Raw genomic sequence first — 21923 nt, 5'->3', positions numbered from 1 at the left:
ACACACACACACACACACACACACAGAGGCACGCACACACACACACACACAGGCACGCGCACACACACACACACACACACACACACACGCACACACACACAGGCACGCACACACACACACACACACACACACACACACACAGGCACACACTCACACAGACGCGCACACACTCACACACACACACTCTCACACGCACACACACGCACACACAGGCACACACTCACAGAGGCACGCGCACACACTCACACACACACACTCTCACACGCACACACACGCACACACACACACACTCACAGAGGCACACGCACACACAAACACATACACACACACATACACACTCACACACGCACACACACAGGCACACACAGACACACACTCACACACAGACACGCGCACACACACACACACACACACAGTCTCACACACACATACACACACACACACATCATCATCTTCATAGGCAGTTCCTCGAAACGAGGATGACTTGCTTCCACGCCAAAAAGGGATGAGGTCACAAGTGTTTCAATGCTCCAGGTCCTGAAATAATATTCCACATCCGAACCACATTTTGAAGGGTGGAAGATGCCTGTGCGTGGATTTTTTAACATGTGGCGACCGTTGCACACCAGCCACCACACGGGCTTGACAGAGCTAGGTCTTGATCCATTCACCAGGATTGCCCAAGATGACTGGAGACCAGCTTTGCTGCACGGATCTAGTGCGCGCACATATCGCAGTGTGGGCTGGCCCGTGCTGCCCCTGGGCCCTCGCCTCCTCTGAGCCCCAAACCCATGCCCCCTCCTGGGCCCCGATCACTTCCCTCTATGGACTCTTGCCGCTCCTTCGCCCCTCCCGCTGTGCCTGCCCGCACTGCAATCAGCGACCTGGCTTCGTAGCCGTCGCCCTCCTGCAGCAGCACGCGCTGCTCCTTCCAATGACCCTGGCCTGCTGATTGTCTTGCAGGCCAGGACAGCACTGATTTCTCACACTCATATACACACTCTCACACACACATGCACACACACACTCACACACACGCACACACACACATATACACAGGCAAACACATACTCATACACACACTCTCACACACACAGGCACACACACACTCACACACACACACACACACACACACATACACAGGCAAACGCATACTCATACACACACTCTCACACACACAGGCACACACATACTCATACACACACACTCACACACACGCGCATACTCACACACACACACTCACACACAGATTCACATACGCTGACACAGGCACACACACTCACACACACACACACACAAAAACACTCATACACACACACTCACACAGACACACACACACACAGGCACACACACACACACACAGGCACACACACACACAGGCACACACACACACTCACACACACACTCTCACACACACACACACACTAAAACAGGCACACATACACTCACACACACTTACACACACACAGGCAAACACACTCAAACACACACACAGGCAGACACATACTCACACACACTTATACACACACTCACACACACACAGGCAAACACACTCAAACACACACACAGGCAGACACACACTCACACACACTTACACACACACTCACAGGCACATACACTCACACACACACACAGGCACACACACTCAAACACATACACATAGGCAGACACACACACACAAAGTTTAGAAAAGCAGTTAATTTTTTTAAAAGGTGAGAGACTAATAAATGTTGGTTTGCAGAGGGACCTGAGGGTCCTTGTACACGAATCACAGAACGTTAACATGCAGATACAGCAAGCAATTGGGAAGGCAAATAGTACTTTAGCCTTCATTGCAAAGGGGTTGGAGTATAAGAACATAAGAATATGAGTAAGTAAGGTTTGCTGCAATTATATAGGGCCCTGGTGAGACCAGACCTGGATTATTGTGAACAATTTTGGCCACCTTACCTAAGGAAGGATATACTTGCATTAGTTGGGGTGCAACAAAGGTTCACTAGACTGATCCCTGGAATGAGAGGGTTGACCTAAGAGGAGAGAGTGAGCAGATGTTCTCTGGGGTTTTGAGGACTAATTTGCTGATCTAATTGAAATGCATAAAATTATTCAAGGCTTTGACAGGGTAGAGGCTGTCCTGCATATAGGCAACAACTGAGCCTTCACAGCCCTCTGGGGTAGAGAGTTCCATAGATTCACAATCCTTTGATAGAAGAAATTTATCCTCATCTCAGTCCTAAATGGCAGACCCCTTCTCCTGAGACTGTGACTCCTGGTTCTAGACTCCCCAGGCAGATGAAACATCTACCGTGTCAAGCCACTGAGGTATTTTGTCTGTTTCAATGAAATTGCCTCTTATTCTTCTAAACTCTAGGGAAAAAAGGCCCAATCTATCCAATCTCTTCTTATAGGATTGTTCCCTTACCCCAGGAACCAGTCTGGTGAACCTCCGTTGCACTCTCTCTAAGGCAAATCTTCCTTAGGTAAGGAGACCAATACATTGCTCAATACTCCAGGTGTGGTCTCACCAGGGCCCTGTACAATTGCAGTAGGACATCTTTACCCTTATACTCCAATCCCTTTGCAATAAAGGCTTGCACGCCATCTTATTTGCTAATTGCTGGCTGTCCCTGCATGTTAACTTTCAGTGACTGGTGTACAAGGACACCCAGGTCCCTCTGCACACCAACATTTCCCAGTCTCTCAGCTTTTAAAAAATACTCTGCTTTTCTACTTTACCAGCCAAAGTGGATAACTTCACGTTTCTCCACATTCCCCATCTGCAACGTTCTTGCCCACTTGCTTAAACTGGTTATATCCCTTTTGCAGCCACTTTGTGTCATCCTCACAGCTTACGTTCCCACAATAGCTGCAGAGAAGATTATCCCATGTATTGGGAAGTCCAAAACTAGGCTCCATCAATATAAAAAAGTCACTCATAAATCCAATAGGGAATTCAGGGTAAACTCCTTTAACTCAGAGAGTGGTGAGAATGTGGAATTCTACCACAGGGAGTGGTTGAGTTGAACAGGAGAGAAGGGAGTCGTCTTATGATGATAGATTGAGTAGACTGGGTCTTTACTCGTTGGAGTTCAGAAGGATGAGGGGTGATCTTATAGAAACATTTAAAATAATGAAAGGGATAGACAAGATAGAGGCAGAGAGGCTGTTTCCACTGGTCGGGGAGACTAGAACTAGGGGGCACAGCCTCAAAATACGGGGGAGCCAATTTAAAACCGAGTTGAGAAGGAATTTCTTCTCCTAGAGGGTTGTGAATCTGCGGAACTCTCTGCCCAAGGAAGCAGTTGAGGCTAGCTCATTGAATGTGTTCAAGTCACAGATAGATAGATTTTTAACCAATAAGGGAATTAAGGGTTACGGGGAGCGGGCGGGTAAGTGGAGCTGAGTCCACGGCCAGATCAGCCATGATCTTGTTGAATGGCAAAGCAGACTCGAGGGGCTAGATGGCCTACTCCTGTTCCTATTTCTTATGTTCTTATGTTCTTATTTAAGGGGAAACTGGATAAGCACATGAGAGAGAAAGGGAAAAAAGGTAATGTTGATGGGTGAGCTGAATTAAATAGAGTGGGAGGAGGCTCATATGGAGCATAAACACCGGCTTAGACCCGGTATTTTTCCAATTCCCTTTCGAGAGTTATTAGTGGATCTGCTCCCACCGCCCTTTCAGGCAGCGCGTTCCAGATCACAACAACTCGCTGCGTAAAAAATTATTTCCTCATTTCGCCTTTACCAATCACCTTCAACCTGTGTCGTTTGGTTATTGACCCTTCTGTCACTAGAGTTTCTCCTTATTTACTCTATCGAAACACTTCCTGATTTTAAACATCTCTATCTGTGGAAGAAAGAATCTATGAATCTATGGCTTATGGAAAAGGGAAGGGTTAAATTCTGTTTTTGCTATTCTTAAAGAAATAATAGGACTAGAAAAATAGCCACGCATTTTTAGCCTTGAAACTTAGAGATGCAATTAAATGACCATCTGGTATTAAAAGGGAGTCTCCTTTTATTCTGCTTATCAGACTGTGAACAGAGAGAACCTATGCAAGGACAGATAGAGTGTGTACCTCCCGAGACGACCTTTGTACTCGCGGGACTAATGAATAAGATTCCTTTTCTATTTCTGTATTCAATTTCTGTATAAAGATAGGGACAATTTGCTTGTACAGCAGAGTTTTGCCTTGGTACGGTCCAAGCAGGCTCTCCGAGATATATCTCGCTTTTAAAAAATAAATTCTCTCGAAGTGCACTTCTGAAAGTCTCCGCCTGAGTTAATTTAAGCTAAATATTTCCTCGACAGATTCTGGCGTAGTCCGGCAGGATCTCTAAAAAAAACGAGATCCAAAAGAACTAAATTTAACTTTTAAAGAGAAAAGAGGAATTTTAAGGACCTTCCGAGCTGAAAGGAGGAAGGTGCCTAGGCCGTCCTAGCTGAAAGGGGGACAGGCCGCCGAGATCCCCGGAGGGTGAGGCATAATTTAAGGTAGCTACCGCAAAGAAGCTAAAATAACAAAAAGGCAAAAGGAGACCCCGAGCTGAGCAGAAAAGAGAACACCGGTGAACGCTTTGTAAATTATTGTATATTTTGTAGGATTGTCCTAACTCTCATTTCAGAAAAGATCGCGAGACGTTGCACCCGGATGAATGGGAAACGGCTCTAGTCGAGCAGGGTGCTCGCGCCCAGCTCCTAGAAAAGGAAAGAAGGACGACCTCTCAACTGAAAGAATGAAAGTACATCCTAAGACTGAGAAAAGAATCCGTAAGGTAGTAAAGCAACGAGAGAAGGTAGGAGATCCCATTGTGCTGCCCGGCTCGCCGGCGGACACTGTAATTAAAGAAACAGGATACGACAGATACGCGGTAATGTTTAGTAGCGATTTGTACGGTTGGTCTGATGGGGATTGGCCATATGGAGGAAGTTTTAAATTGTCCTTAATTGAGGAATGGAGACAGACCACCAAAAATGAGGCGGGGGACCCCACTTGGGATAAAGATTATATGGAGAATTGTTTTAAAAAATGGACAGAGGTGGCAAAAAGGCACCAGCCCCCTAAAAATAAAAAGAAAGAGGAGGAGGGTAAGGAGAAGCCCCCTCCCTCTTACAGCCCCCCGAGTGCCCCAGTTTTGACCGCTTCCCCTGTCGGCTTATACCCCCGTCTTCCAACCACCAAGCCGGATGATTGGCAGGAGATTATAGAAATAGTGGCCGCTCAGCTGGATCAGGCCTCTAGGTGATGAGAAAATCCACAAAACCCACTAGAAAATGAAAATGGAGACGGGGGGGCGGGGGGAGGAGTCGTGGATGATAGCACAACCCCTACCCCAGGAATGAATACCAGGAATACCACAAGACAGGCCGATTCCTCCACTACCCCCACGACACAAGCCCCCCGTGTAATGATCGGAACAAAGGCTGTCCTAAAGCCCTGGACACCAGGAGAAGCTCGGGATATGATATCAGCTGCCCCTAATCCTGTTAAGAAGCCAGTAGCCTTTCACAACTGGCTTGAGCAAACCTGTACCATTTATAACCCCCTCCCCGGAGATGTGAAATTATTACTGCAGGCAGCATATGGGTCCTCTTGGCAAGGGGTAAAAGATATGTTCCCTATACCCGCCGGCGAAAACGGAGATTGGTGGGAAAATGCCATATTAAAGGGAGCTAAAAAGCATGGAGATATAGGGGAAGTCACCCGCTGCTTGCAGAAAGCAGAAGAATAGATTTTGCAGGCAGATGGAAAAATAGTTGGGACGAGCATGCAGGAATACCAATGGATCAAAATGAACCTTTGGCAGTGCAAACCTTGTTAAATTGTATGTTGCCACAACAAGCAAGAACATACAAAATAAGGGTTTTGGACTGGCAAGGGAAAAGTTGGAAAGATACAGTTACAGTACTGGCTAACATGGATAGAGAGGGACTATTTACCAATAAGGAAAATATGGCTAAAACAGCAGGTCAGTAAATCAGCAAAAGGGACGAGGACAGGCACAGAATAATCAGCATAGGGATGCCCCGGAGGCTTAGTGGTACAGGCGGCAGCCCTCCGCTTATCGGCAGACATAGAAGAAAACCCTCTGGCAGTAGTAAAAGTAGGAGACACTTATGTGAAGTTCCTGGTGGATACCGGTGCTACTATGTCTTCTGTACCACCCTCTGTGGGATTACCTGTAAGCAACACCACCGTCTTAAGTATGGGTGTGGCCGGTATCCCCATGAAAGAATTTTTATCTGAACCTACCAAATTGATAATTGAAGGTCAATCAGTTAATGATGAGACTTTGATAGTCTCTAAAACAACACCGCTCCCTTTATTGAGAAGACAGACTTTGTGCAAACTAGGAGCCACAATTTATTGCACAAAGGAAGGAATGTACATGGAGCTCCCTCCAAATAACATTCATCAGTTCTTTAATGGGATTAAAGAAGAGAAAAGGGAGGATAACAAAGAAAAGGCTGCCCTCTATTGTTGGCAATTGATTGGCAACTTCTATTCCCCCTTGATACATGAAGTTATACAAAACTTAAAAGCTAAATTTGACTCTAATACTGAAGAATTGATGTATATAATTTTGACAAGCTTTGAGGCAGTTCAGCTTCACTGTACAGCCTGGTACACTCGCCAAAAAGCTGAAACTTACCAGTGTCTGGTACAATCCTTTTTAAATAGAGAAGAAATAGTAGAAGCTACGCCCCGCATTTATTTTGGACCAGAAGGATTGGGGGTAGCCGTGGATTTGACACCCTTACAGCAACAGCGGTTTAGAGAAGCGAACTCGACACCCCATCTGACATTGGCTGTAAAACCACCAGCGAAACCTAAAGATATGGGTCCGATGATTTTAGGAATAGAAAGAGAAAAACAGCAACACGGCTATCAACCTTGGGCAGTAATAAAATTGCAAAATGTTCAGATAGACTTTATCACCCACAACAGGGGGATTCTCCAGTGGAAAGGTAAAAATCATGCCTCCACTTTTGAAAAACAGCAACCCCCGGAACTACCAAGCCGTAAGCTGCCAATGGCATTGAATCAAGTATCTTCTGAACTTTGGGCAAAGCATAAGAATCATGTTGGGCAAGTACATTCTGCAGTACCCCATCGGGTACAATTGATAAAGAACGCCGTGTTACCAAGCATTAGGCAGTACAGACTGCCTCCAGAGGCAGAAAATGGGATAGAGCCAGTCATTTCTGCATTGTTGGAACAAGGAGTTTTAGAAAAGACACAGAGCCCGTGTAACACTCCGATACTGCCCATACCAAAGGTTAATAGGCCGAATGAATGGAGATTTGTGCAAGATCTGAGAGCTATTAATAAGATAGTAGTCCCTATCACCCCTGTGGTACCGGACACCAACATTATATTATCTGCTATCCCACCAACAGCAACTGTCTTTACTGTGATAGACCTGTGTTCAGCTTTTTCTCTATCCCGTTAAATCAAGAAAGTCAGTATCTGTTTGCTTTCACCCACAAGAAGCAGCAGTACACATGGACCAGGTTGCCCCAAGGATACACCGAAAGCCCCGCAGTATATGCAGCAGCAGTTAAAAGAGACCTCGAAGACTGTTCATTATCAGACCAGTCTGTACTGCTGCAGTATGCGGACGATTTGCTTGTGGCTTCTAGCCACGGATACAGATGCATGCAAGATTCCCTGAACCTGTTACAGCACCTATGTGAAAGAGGGCACCGAGTGTCGTTACAAAAGTTACAATTTTGTCAGACTCAAGTCCAGTACCTGGGTTTTCACATATCTCAAGGGCAGAGGCAGCTAGGACCAGAAAGAATTCAGACAATTATCGAGAATGGGATGCGGTCCTAAGAACAGCTGCCCTAAATGATGCCCCACTCAAGGTGGAGTGGACCCCAGAGAGAGAGGAGGCATTTAAACAGTTAAAGAAAGCCATTACTAATGCTCCGGCGTTGGGACTTCCGAATTATGGTAAACCTTTTCAGATGTATGTGAATGAGAAAGAAGGATTTGCAACAGCAGTACTAACCCAAGAACATGGTGGGGGAAATAGACCAGTTGCTCATTATTCGGTTTTGCTGTCTCCAGTAATAAGGGGAATGCCAGCATGTCTACGTGCTGTAGCTGCTACTGCGGTCATGGTGGAGAAGTCGGTACCTATTGTTTTGGACTATCCATGTACTGTCATTACAGCCCATGCTGTGTTATTACTTTTGAATTCAGCTGCCACACAACACTTTACAGCGTCTAGAAGAACAGGTTATGAAGTATTACTGCTGTCACACCCGAACTATACCTTTCGACGCGCACCGGTAGTGAACCCAGCCACCTTTCTTCCTACTAAAGAAGTAGAGGATCCAGACCAGCATGATTGTCTGTTAACGGTGGAAGTAGCCACCTTACCAAGATCAGATTTGCTCACAGAGCCCATGGACAATCCTGATCTTCTTCTCGATACGGATGGATCATCGTACAGGCCGTCGGATGACTTGCTGTTGGCAGGCTATGCTATTGTAAATCCCCATGAAACTGTTGAAGCATTCGCCCTGCCTCCCGGAACCTCGGCTCAGGCTGCTGAATTGTTTGCCCTCACTAGAGCTTGTATAATAGCTAAAGATCAAACTGCTAATATCTATACTGATTCTAGATATGCATTCGGTGTGGTCCATGATTTTGGACAACTGTGGAAAAACAGAGGCTTTGTCAACTCTGGTGGAAAGCATATTAAGCACTCTCAACTGGTGCTTAATCTATTAGACACCATTCAGTTGCCAAGTAAGGTAGCCGTTATCAAATGTGCAGCTCACACAACCGGTGAGGATGGAGTATCAGTAGGAAATAGGAGGGCTGACGAGGCAGCCAAACAGGCCGCTTCGGCACAGGCAGACTGCCTTCAAGCAGTCTCAGTTTCCCCTCCACAGGTACTTGACATCCAACAACTTAAAACAGCCCAACAACAAGTTACCATGCAGGAAGGAAGAACTTGGGAAAACCAGGGTTGTTTTCTAAAAAACGACATTTAGTATCACCCTGATGGGCGAACTGTTTGCCCTAGATCTCTATTTTTGCCCCTGTCTCGCCTAGCACAAAGGTCAGGCTCACATGGGCAAAGGAGGGATGATACATGCTATTAATGCACAGTGGTATGCACCAGGAATAACAGTAGTAATTGAGAAAGTTGCTAGAACATGCCAAATTTGTCAACAAAATAACAGAGGTAAAACACCTGCTGGATATGATCATCTACCCCAACCAAGTATGCCCTTTGAAAATGCCCGAACAGTAGTAAAAATTCTATTTAAAGAAATAGTACCAAGATATGGGATACCTATGGGAATCAACAGTGACAGGGGAACCCACTTCACTGGAAAAATAGTGCAAAACCTTGCAGAAGCGTTAGGGTTCCAGTGGAAGTTACATATACCATATCAGCCACAGTCCTCGGGAATGGTAGAAAGAGTAAATGGGGTAATAAAATCTACCCTTACCAAGGTATGTCAGGAGACTGGACTGAAGTGGCCAGAAGCCTTACCATTAGTATTGTATACAATGAGAAACCAGAAAAACCGAAACACTGATTTCACACCACATGAAGCCTTGTTGGGAAGACCAATGCCTACTGGCGTAAAACCACCACTGGCAGATGAAAAAATAGCATTAATTTGGAATGATGAAAAATCACTAAAGTATGCGCAGGCCATGTGTGAAATAGCAAGAAGTCTGCATGAACAAATAAAGCAGACACAGGTGCCCCCGTCAGAAGGAAATATGCACACTTTCAGACCTGGAGATCAAGTGTTAGTAAAAACATTAAATAAAGAATCCTTTTCTCCTAGGTGGAAAGGACCGTATCAGATAATTCTCACAACACGAACTGCTTTGAAGTTGGAAAAGCACCCGAACTGGGTGCATGCAACCCGCTGTAAATATTATTTCCCCGACGAATTACAGCCGAAGGAAAAGGCATTGAACCAGGACATACTACGGTCGCCGGACTAAGAAAACAGCCATCTTCTCGCTGAAGAACTGTACCTGCTCTTGTATTAAATATTTGGACTTGAAAATATTGCCCAAAATTCACGGACGGATGTCAGAGCTCATTTGTGTGCCAGTTTGGACCTTTATTATTTGGGTCACTGTTACTATCGTGTGGATGTGTTGTTATTGTAACGACTTATTTCAAGAGTGGTATAGAAACAAACAAGAAAGGGAAGATGGGAAGGGACTCTTGGAAAAATTATAAATGGACGTTAGGTATACTGATCATTTTAGCGACAGGGAACTCCCGGCAGGAGGAAGAAGTCCTAAAAGAAGGAAGAGTATGGAAGGGAAAGTTGTAAGGTAGGGAATTTTACGGCACGATGTGAGGCATGTGGAATGAAGGAAGAAAGAGGGGAATTCCAGTTTCTATTGGGGAAAGGGTATCAGTTGTTCATAGAATACCAGGCCGATGTGTGGATGAAGTGTACCCACAGCACGGGGAAAAACAAGAGATGGGGGTACATAGGAGGGCCGGACGAAAGAAAAGACTTCCTCCGTTATTCATATACAAGTATGGTAGAAGGGCAGCGGATGTTGTGCATGAATAACACCCCGGTGAATGGAGGAGACCCATTTGTGGTAAAATGGTCAGTAAAAGAATCCGGCCACCCAGAAGACCGGGACCCGGGACATCTAAAAAGGATACTGACCACTTGCATCCCAGTGGTAAGATCCCCAGGTGTATTAAATCTAACAATACGAATTAAATATCCCCCAAAGAAAGAAGATGGTTGCCACACAACCAGTGTTAAGGTATCTTTTGAAAAAGAAAGATCCCAAAGAAAGAAACGGGATGTATTAGAGACTGTGTTAGGTGGAGTGGGAGCAGGAATAGGAGCATTGAACTCCATGGATATCGAGACCCTACAAAATAAAATCCAGGCCGTCGGAGGACTGGTAGGGGAAGATATAAAAATCAGAAATGCCTGGGATGAAGGATTACAGCAGTACTGAAGCTTGCTATACACCCCATAGTAATCGTAGGTGTGGTTATGCTTGTATTATTAATAATCCTTTGCGGAATGTGGATAAAATTAAAAAATTTAATTAGTCAAGTAATAGGCCTGCTCTCCGAAATAGAAAGAAAAGGTATATACATGAAAGGAAGGTTAAGTCGCTTAGAGGAAAAGGTTGATGAAGACGAATATCTCCAAATGCGACCCTATCCTGAAGGGTATACACCCACTTTTGCTCAAGAAGAGAATACAGGAAATTGTGTTGATCTAAAAAATAAAAAGATCAACAAGGAGGGAATTGTGGAAGAAAGAATCTATGAATCTATGGCTTATGGAAAAGGGAAGGGTTAAATTCTGTTTTTGCTATGCTTAAAGAAATAAGAGGACTAGAAAAATAGCCACGCTTTTTTAGCCTTGAAACTTAGAGATGCAATTAAATGACCATCTGGTATTAAAAGGGAGTCTCCTTTTATTCTGCTTATCAGACTGTGAACAGAGAGAAACTATGCAAGGACAGATAGAGTGTGTACCTCCCGAGACGACCTTTGTACTCGCGGGACTAATGAATAAGATTCCTTTTCTATTTCTGTATTCAATTTCTGTATAAAGATAGGGACAATTTGCTTGTACAGCAGAGTTTTGCCTTGGTACGGTCCAAGCAGGCTCTCTGAGATATATCTCGCTTTTAAAAAATAAATTCTCTCGAAGTGCACTTCTGAAAGTCTCCGCCTGAGTTAATTTAAGCTAAATATTTCCTTGACACTATCGAATCTCCCCTTAACCTTCTCTGCTCTAAGGAGAACAACCCCAGCTTCTCCAGTCTCTCCATGTAACTGAAGTCCCACATCCCTGGTACCATTCTGGGTCAATCTCCCCTTAACCTTCTCTGCTCTAAGGAGAACAATCCCAGCTTCTCCAGTCTCTCCATGTGACTGAGGTCCCACATCCCTGGTACCATTGTGGGCAATCTCCCTCTGCACCCTCGCAATATCCTTGCCTTCCTTCCTAAAGTGCGGTTCCCAGAATTGAACACAATGCTCCAGCTGAAGCCTAACCCGTGTTTTATAAAGGTTTAGCAATAGCTTCCTTGCCTTCGCACTCTGTTCCACTGTTAATAAAGCCAAGGATCCCCGATGCTTTTGTTAACAGCCTTCTCAACTTGCGATACCACCTTCAAAGATCTGTGTACGTACACCCCCCCAGGTCGCTCTGTACTCCATGTACTTGTTAAAGCATGTTCACAGAATGAGGCAATTCAGCCCGTTGTACCTTTGCCTGCTCTTTGGTAGAGCTATTCCATTAGTCCCATTCCTTTGCCCTTTCAATATATTCCAACATTTTTCCCCTTCAAGTATATATCCAATTACCCTTTTCAAATTTGCTATTGAATCTGCTCCCACCGCCGTTTCAGGCAGCGCGTTCCCGATCACAACAACTCGCTGTTTCTTGTACTTTTGCCAATCACCATTAGTCTGTGTCCTCTGGTTACCGACTGGAAACAACTTCTCTCGATCTACCCAATCAAACCCCATTATAATGTTGCTCACATCTATTAAATAACCCCTTAACTTTCCTTGATCACAGGAATACAATTGCAGCTTCTCCAGTCTCTCCCTGTAACTGAAGTCCCATATCCCCGGTACCGTTCTGGTCAATCTCCTCCGCACCCTCTCCAAGGCCTTAACGTCCTTCCTAAAGTGTGTGGTGCCCAGAGTGGGACACGATACTCCAGCTGAGGCTTAACCAGTGATTATAAATGTTTATCAGATCAGCCATGATCTTATTGAATGGCGGAGCAGGCTCGAGGGGCCGTATGGCCTACTCCTGCTCCTATTTCTTACGTTCTTATTTAGCATGCCATCCTTGCTTTTGTGCTCTTTGTGCCTATTCATGAAATCAAGGAACCCGTATGCTATTTTGAATCGCTTTATCAACTTCAAAGATTTGTGTATGTCAACCCCTAGGTCTCCCTGTTGCTGCAACCCCTTTAAAATTGTGCAGTTTTTAATTACCTCTCCTCATTCTTTGTTCCAAAATGCATCACTTAATACTTTTCCACTTAAAATTCCATCTCCCATGTGCCTGCACATATCACCAGTCTGTCTATGTCCTCCTGAAATCTCTGACGCTCCTCCTCAGTGTTTACCATATTTCCCAGATTCGTTTCGTCTGTGAGCTTTGAAATGATGCCCTTTACACCCAACCCCATATCATTCATATATATATCATTATCAAGATTGTCCCCTTAATGGTAATGTGCCTATAAAATGCCCCTTTGCAATTGTCCTATACGATTTTGTTTATTTCTCTAGTAGTCTATTCTAACTTTCTGAGATTCGATGTGTATTGTTGGCCCTCTATGTAACTTAAGAACATAAGAACATGAGAACATAAGAAATAGGAGCAGGAGTAGGCCATTTGACCCCTCGAGCCCGCTCCGCCATTTAATAAGATCATGGCTGATCTGATCATGGACTCAGCTCCACTTCCCTGCCCGCTCCCCATAACCCTTTACTCCCTTATCGCTCAAAAATCTGTCTATCTCCACCTTAAATATATTCAATGACCCAGTCTCTAGAGCTATGTCGGGCAGAAAATTCCACAGATTCACAACCTTCTGATAGACAAAATTCCTCCTCATCTCAGTTTTAAATGGGTGGCCCCTTATTTTGAGACTATGCCTCCTGGTTTTAGTTTCCCCTATCAGTGGAAAGATCCTCTCTGCATCCAACTTGTCGAGCCCCCTCAATTATCTTATATCTTTCTATAAGATTACCTCTCATTCTTCTGAACTCCAATGAGTAGAGGCCCCACCTACTCAACCAATGTTCATAAGTCAATCCCCTCATCCCCAGAATCAACCTAGTGAAGATTGTTTTTAAGTTAGTAAAATTGATTCAATCTCCCTGTGAATCGATTGAACCCAGATTGTACACTTCTTTACTTTTTAGCCCTGGGTGTCGCATTAACTTTCATAAACTTTCCAGCACAATGAAAAATCAAGCTAAGGATCGAAGTGTAGATGTAAACTTACCCCATTGAGGGAATGCTGCAAATCGCCAGAATACTCTTAACCTTCAAATAGTGAGCTGATTTATTGTTATTTCAGTCTTTCACTATGAGGTGAATATTCTTCTATTTTCTCAGTATGAAAGCACGATCCCAGGTTTCCTGAAGACAGGTCTCTCGGGTCCTCTGGTTAGTCGTCAGATGCCAATATTTAACCAGCAGAGTGGTTGGAGGTTTAGCTGCTTGACTCAGTGTGCACTTAAGATGTGACGATGACCATCAACCCCAGCCACCTCCCCCAGATAGGCTTGCAGTGTGCAGAGAGATCCTGTGCTTATCAGATTTTGGTGACTGTGGTTAGTGGGTTGTGCAGAGAACGCTCTAAAATTAGCAACAAGATTATTTGTTTTAACATTTGTATGAGCGTCCATCCTCGAAAGTATTTTTTTTCATTCTGGGACCTGGGCTTAATCCTGCTCAGAGTTCTCCTCTCCCTGATGGCGAGCTACTGAGGAGAATGGGTCACATACTGTCCTTCCATCTCGTGATACGGTTCACCTGACGGAGTGCAAGAACGTTCCACTCCCTGATGGGACAATTATTCTCAAGGGGGGCGAATATTGACGTTTAACCTCGGGGTTGTGGGTTCAACTCCAGCCTAAACGGGAGATAAAGAGCTCCTTTGCCTGGTGCGGCCTATGCAGTAAAGTTTGTCAGCCACTATCCTATTACCAGGAACTGGGTTGAAAACCAGCCTGGATATGGGGAGTGAAAGGATCCGCTTTCTCATGGGGTTGGGACAACAATCAGTCACACACAGAATCAGGTGAATTTATAATGGGGAACAAAGAAATGGCAGACCAATTGAACAAATACTTTGGATCTGTCTTCACTAAGGAAGACACAAATAACCTTCCGGAAATTCTAGGGGTTCGAGGGTCTAGCGAAAAGGAGGAATTGAAGGAAATCCTTATTAGTCAGGAAATTGTGTTAGGGATATTGATGGAATTGAAGGCCGATAAATCCCCAGGGCCTGATAGGCTGCATCCCAGAGTTCTTAAGGAAGTAGTCCTAGAAATAGTGGATGCATTGGTCATCATTTTCCAACAGTCTATTGACTCTGGATCGGTTCCTATGGACTAGAGGGTAGTTAATGTAACACCACTTTTTAAAAATGAGTGAGAGAGAAGACGGGTAATTATAGACCGGTTAGCCTGACATCAGTAGTGGGTAAAATGTTGGAATCAATAATTAAAGATGAAATAGCAACGCATTTGGAAAGCAGTGACAGGATCGGTCCAATTCAGCATGGATTTATGAAAGGGAAATCATGCTTGACAAATCTTCTAGAATTTTTTGAGGATGTAACTAGTAGAGTGGACAAGGAGAACCAGTGGATGTGGTGTATTTGGACTTTCAAAGTGCTTTTGACAAGGTCCCACACAAGAGATCAGTGTGCAAAATTAAAGCACATGGTATTGGGGGTAATGTACTGACGTGGATAGAGAACTGGTTGGCAGACAGGAAGCAGAGAGTCGGAATATACAGGTCCTTTTCAGAATGGCAGGCATGACCAGTGGGGTGCCGCAGGGCTCAGTGCTTGGACCCCAACTATTTACAATATACATCAATGATTTAGATGAAGGAATTGAAGGTAATATCTCCAAGTTTGCAGATGATACCAAGCTGGGTGGTGGTGTGAGCTGTGAGGAGGATGATAAAAGGTTGCAGGGTCACTTGAACAGGTTAGGTGAGTGGGCAAATGCATGGCAGATGCAATATAATGTGGATAAATGTGAGATTATCCACTTTGGTGGCAAAAACAGGAAGACAGAATATTATCTGAATGGTGACAGATTAGGAAAAGGGGAGGTGCAACAAGACCTGGGTGTCATGGTACATCAGTCACATTGAAGGCTGGCATGCAGGTACAGCAGGCGGTGAAGAAGGCAAATGGCATGTTGGCCTTCATTGCTATAGAATTTGAGTATAGGAGCAGGGAGGTCTTACTGCAGTTGTACAGAGCCTTGGTGAAGCCACACTTAGAATATTGTGTTCCATTTTGGTCTCTTAATCTGAGGAAGGACGTTCTTGCTATTGAAGGAGTACAGCGAAGGTTCATTAGACTGATTCCCGGGATGGCAGGACTGACATATGAGGAGAGACTGGATCGACTGGGCCTTTATTCTCTGGAGTTTAGAAGGATGAGAGAGGATCTCATAGAAACATATTAAATTCTGACGGTATTGGACAGGTTAGAGGTAGGAAGAATGTTCCCTTTGCTGGGGAATTCCAGAACCAGGGGTCACAGTCTAAGAATAAGGGGTAAGCCATTTAGGACTGAGATGAGGAGAAACTTCTTCACTCAGAGAGTGGTTAATGTGGAATACTCTACCGCAGAAAGTTGTTGAGGCCAGTTCGTTAGATATATTCAAGAGGGAGTTAGATATGGCCCTTATGGCTAAAGGGATCAAGGGGTATGGAGAGAAAGCAGGAAAGGGGTACTGAGGTTGAATGGTCAGCCATGATCTTATTGAATAGCGGTGCAGGCTCGAAGGGCTCCTGCACCTATTTTCTATGTTTCTATGTTTCACACCATCCCGTCACAGGGGTGACACGGGCTCTGTTCTGAATTGGCGTAGCCCCATCTTCACACAAAGCGTCTCAGTGACTACACCTCACAATCTTTGGTCACAGAGAGGCTGCACAAAGGAAAGGAAGTTAGAGAGGTACAGAGAGAGAGAGAGAGAGAGATAGAGAGAGAAAGAGATACAGATAGAGAGACAGAGAGACAGATAGAGAGATAGCAAGAGACAGACCAAGAAACAGAAAGAGAGAGAGAGAGAGAGATAGAGACAGACAGAGAGACAGACAGGGAGATAGAGAGATAGAGAGAGAGAAAGAGAGAGATAGAGATAAAGATAGAGAGATAGAGAGACAGATAGAGAGATAGCAAGAGACAGACCAAGAAACAGAAAGAGAGAGAGAGAGAGATAGAGACAGACAGAGAGACAGACAACGAGATAGAGATAGAGAGATGGAGAGAGAGACAGATAGAGTGACAGAGAGACAAATAGAGATAGAGAGAGATAGCGACTCTCACATAGAGAGCGAGACAGAGAGACAAACAGATAGAGAGTTAGATAGATAGATAGATAGATAGATAGATAGATAGATAGATAGATAGATAGATAGATAGATAGATAGATAGATAGATAGATAGATAGATAGATAGACAGACAAACAAAAAGTGAGACATAAATAAAGAAAAAAGGAAAAAAAATGAAAAGAAAGCAAGAGAGGAGGGCAGGAACAAAGGAATAAAGAGTGTTTGACATATAGAAAGAAAAATAGAAAGAAAGAAAAATGTAAAGAGAAAAGAATGCAGGTAATATAGAATGAAAGAAAGAATGAACTATAGAAAGAAAGGATGAGAAAAAAGGAAAGAAAGAAAGAAGGAAAGACGGAAAGAAGGAATGAAAGAAAGGAAGGGAAGGAAAAAATAAATAAATAAATGAAAGGAAGGAAGGGGAAAATAAAGGACGAAAGAAAGAAATGAGGAAAGGAAGAGGGAAGAGAAGGAAGGAGAAAAGAAAGAAAGAATGAAAGAAATAAATGAAGAGTGAAAGGGAAGAAGGAAAGGAAGGAAGGAAGAAAGGACGATAGAAAGAGAGCAAGGAAAGCAGGAAGAAGGAAAGAACGAAGGGAAGAAGGGAAGAATGAAGGGAAGAAAGAAGGGAGGAAGGGAAGAAAGAAGGTAAGTACAAAGGCAGAAAGAAGGAACATTTATCTGTTAAGAACCATTTTTCAGAATCATTTCCCAGTCACTGAATGACTTTACTTGTTGGCCTTTAGTTCCTGTTCCTTTGTCGGCAGAGTCACCACCAAAAGCACACAGGGAGGTTCCACAATCAGCCAATGAGCACACAGGGAGGATCAACAATCAGCCAATGAGCACACAGGGAGGTTCCACAATCAGCCAATGAGCACACAGCAAGTATCCACAATCAGCCAATGAGCACACAGCGAGTATCCACAATCAGCCAATGAGCGCACAGCGAGGTTCCACAATCAGCCAATGAGCACACAGCGAGGTTCCACAATCAGCCAATGAGCACACAGCAAGTATCCACAATCAGCCAATGAGCACACAGCGAGTATCCACAATCAGCCAATGAGCGCACAGCGAGATTCCACAATCAGCCAATGAGCACACAGGGAGGTTCCACAATCAGCCAATGAGCACACAGGAAGGTTCCACAATCAGCCAATGAGCACACAGCGAGGTTCCACAATCAGCCAATGAGCACACAGGGAGATTCCACAATCAGCCAATGAGCACACAGGGAGGTTCCACATCAGCCAATGAGCATAGGGGGACTGAGAGAAACAGAGGGATTGAGAGAGTGAGAGAGGGGGGAGAGAGAGAAACAGTGCGAGAGAGTGAATGAGACGGGGAGAGAGAGAGTGAGAGAGGGGGAGAGAGAGAAACAGAGGGAGTGAGAGAGGGGGAGAGAGAGAAACAGTGGGAGAGAGTGAAAGAGACGGGGAGAGAGAGAGAGTGAGACAGGGGGAGAGAGAGAAACAGAGGGAGTGAGAGAGTGAGAGAGGGGGAGAGAGAGAAACAGTGGGAGAGAGTGAGACGGGGAGGAGAGTGAGAAACAGTGGGAGAGAGAGTGAGACAGGGGAGAGAGTGTAACAGTGGGAGAGAGAGTGAGACGGGGAGAGAGAGAGTGAGACGGGGGAGAGAGAGAAACAGTGGGAGAGAGTGAGACAGGGGGAGAGTGAGAAACAGTGGGAGAGAGAGTGAGACAGGGGGAGAGAGTGAAACAGTGGGAGAGAGAGAGTGAGACAGGGGGAGAGAGAGTGAGACAGGGGGAGAGAGTGAAACAGTGGGAGAGAGAGAATGAGACGGGAGGAGAGAGAGAGTGAGATGGGGAGAGAGTGAAACAGAAGAAGAGAGAAAGTGAGGCGGGAGAGTGATTGAAACAGAGGGAGTGAGAGAGAGAGACAGTGGGAGAGAGAGAGTGAGATGGGGAGAGAGAGAGGGAGACAGGGGGAGAGAGGGAGACAGGGGGAGAGAGTGAATGAGATGGGGAAGTGAGAGAGTGAGACAGGGGGAGAGAGAGAAACAGAGGGAGAGAGTGAGGCAGGGGGAGAGAGTGAGATGGGGGAGTGAGAGAGTGAGACGGGGAAGAGAGAGTGAGACAGGGGAGAGAGTGAGACGGGGGAGAGAGTGAAACAGGGGGAGAGAGTGAGACAGGGGAGAGAGATTGAGACAGAGGGAGAGAGAGTGAAACAGAGGGAGAGAGAGTGAGACAGGGGAGAGAGTGAAACAGGAGGAGAGAGTGAGACGGGAGAGAGAGAGAAACAGGGGGAGAGAGTGAGACAGGAGGAGAGAGAGAGTGATACAGCGGGAGAGAGAGAGTGAGACAGGGGGAGTGAGAGAGTGAGACAGGGAGAGAGAGAAACAGAGGGAGGGGGAGAGAGAAAAACAGAGGGAGAGCGAGTGAGACGGGGAGAGAGTGAAACAAAGGGAGTGAGAGAGTGAGACAGGGGGAGAGAGAGAAACAGAGGGAGAAAGAGTGAGACAAGAATAGAGAGAGAGTGAGACAGGGGGTGTGTGTGAAACAGAGGGAGTGAGAGAGTGAGACAGGGGGAGAGAGAGAAACAGAGGGAGAGAGAGTGAGACAAGGGTAGAGAAAGAGTGAGACAGGGGTGAGAATGAAACAGAGGGAGTGAGAGAGTGAGGCAAGGGGAGAGAGTGAGACTGGGGGAGAGAGACATGTAGCCATAGAGAGAGGGACAGAGAGAAACAGAAGGGGGAGAGAGGGAAACAGAGGGAGAAACATGGAGAGAGACAGGGAGACAAAGATTGGAAGAGAGAGAGTTAGGGAGAGAGAGAGAGAGAGAGAGAGAGAGAGGGAGAAACAGAGGGAGAGAGAAATTGAGATGGAAGGAGAGAGAGAATGAGTGTGAAAGAGAGCGAAACCAAGAGAACCCCCTCCTCTGGATACTCAGCTCTTTCTATGACTCCACTGAACTATCCCCAGCTCAACTTTGAAAGAGATTTGAAGAATATCTGGACTGTGAGATGCTGCAAAGTACATGGAACCGTGTGTTTGTCATTTCACTTCAATATCCTCATGCAACCATCTTCAGAAGCTTCATCAATGACCTTCCCTCCATCATAAGGTCAGAACTAGGGATGTTCGCTGATGACTGCACAATGTTCAGTTCCATTCACAACTCCTCAGATAATGAAGCAGTCCACGCCCGCATACAGCAAGATCTGAACAACATTCAGGCTTGGGCTGATAAGTGGCAAGTAACATTCGTGCCACACAAGTGAAAGGCGATGACTATCTCCAACAAGCGAGAGACTAACCACAGCCCCTTGACGTTCAATGGCATTACCATCACCAAATCCCCCACTATCATCATCCTGGGGGTCACCATTGACCAGAAATTTAACTGGACCAGCCACATAAATACTGTGGCTGAAAGAGCAGGTCAGAGGCTGGGTATTCTGTGGTGATTGACTCCCCAAAGCCTTTCCACCATCTACACGGCACAAGTCAGGGTGTGATGGAATAATCTCCACTTGCCTGGATGAGTGCAGCTTCAACAACACTCAAGAAGCTCGACACCATTTGGGACAAAGCAGCCCGCTTGATCGGCATCCCATCCACCACCTTCAACATTCACTCCCTCCACCACCAGCACACAGTGGCTGCAGTGTGTACCATCTACAAGATGTACTGCAGTAACTCTCCAAGGCTTCTCCCAAACCCGCCACCTCCAACACCTAGAAAGACAAGGGCAGCAGGCGCATGGGAACATCACCACCTCCACGTTCCCCTTGTAGGATCCGTTCCTCCCCACTGCAACGGTAAAACTTGTACATCCCTGTCTGGAGTAAAAATAAAATGGGGAAGGTGACTCACCCGTGGCTAACAAGCGAAATTAAGGATAGTGTTGAATCCAAGGAAGAGGCATATAAATTGGCCAGAGAAAGCAGCAAACCTGAGGACTGGGAGAATTTTATAATACAGCAGAGGAGGACAAAGGGTTTAATTAGGAGGGGGAAAATAGAGTATGAGAGGATGCTTGCTGGGAACATAAAAACTGACTGCAAAAGCTTTGTTAGATATGTGAAGAGAAAAAGATTAGTGAAGACAAACGTAGGTCCCTTGCGGTCAGATTCAGGTGAATTTATAATGGAAAACAAATAAATGCTGGAACAGTTAAACAAATACTTTGGTTCTGTCTTCAAGAAGGAAGACACAAATAACCTTCCGGAAATGCTAGGAGTTCGAGGGTCTAGCGAAAAGCAGAAATTGAAGGAAATCCTTATTAGGCGAGAAATGTTGTTTGGAAAAATTGATGGGATTGAAGGTCAATAAATCCCCAGGGCTTAGTAGTCTGCATCACAGAGTACTTAAGGAAGTAGCCCTAGAAATAGTGGATGCATTGGTGATCATTTTCCAACAGTTTAGCGACTCTGGATCGGTTCCGATGGACTGGAGGGTAGTTAATGTAACACCACTTTTTAAAAATGAGTGAGAGAGAAGACGGGTAATTATAGACCGGTTAGCCTGACATCAGTAGTGGGTAAAATGTTGGAATCAATAATTAAAGATGAAATAGCACACATTTGGAAAGCAATGACGGGATTGATCCAAGTCAACATGGATTTATGAAAGGGAAATCATGCTTGAAAAATCTTCTGGAATTTTTTGAGGATGTAACTGGTAGAGTGGACAAGGGAGAACCAGTGGATGTTGTGTATTTGGACTTTCAAAAGGCTTTTGACAAGGTCCCACAAGAGATTGGTGTGCAAAATTAAAGCACATGGTATTGGGGGTAATGTACTGACGTGGATAGAGAACTGGTTGGCAGACAGGAAGCAGAGAGTCGAGAT

The sequence above is a fragment of the Pristiophorus japonicus genome, chromosome 9, assembly GCF_044704955.1.
Source record: "Pristiophorus japonicus isolate sPriJap1 chromosome 9, sPriJap1.hap1, whole genome shotgun sequence".
In the NCBI taxonomy this organism is placed as follows: Eukaryota; Metazoa; Chordata; class Chondrichthyes; family Pristiophoridae; genus Pristiophorus; species Pristiophorus japonicus.
Note: the sequence above shows the minus strand (reverse complement) of the source record.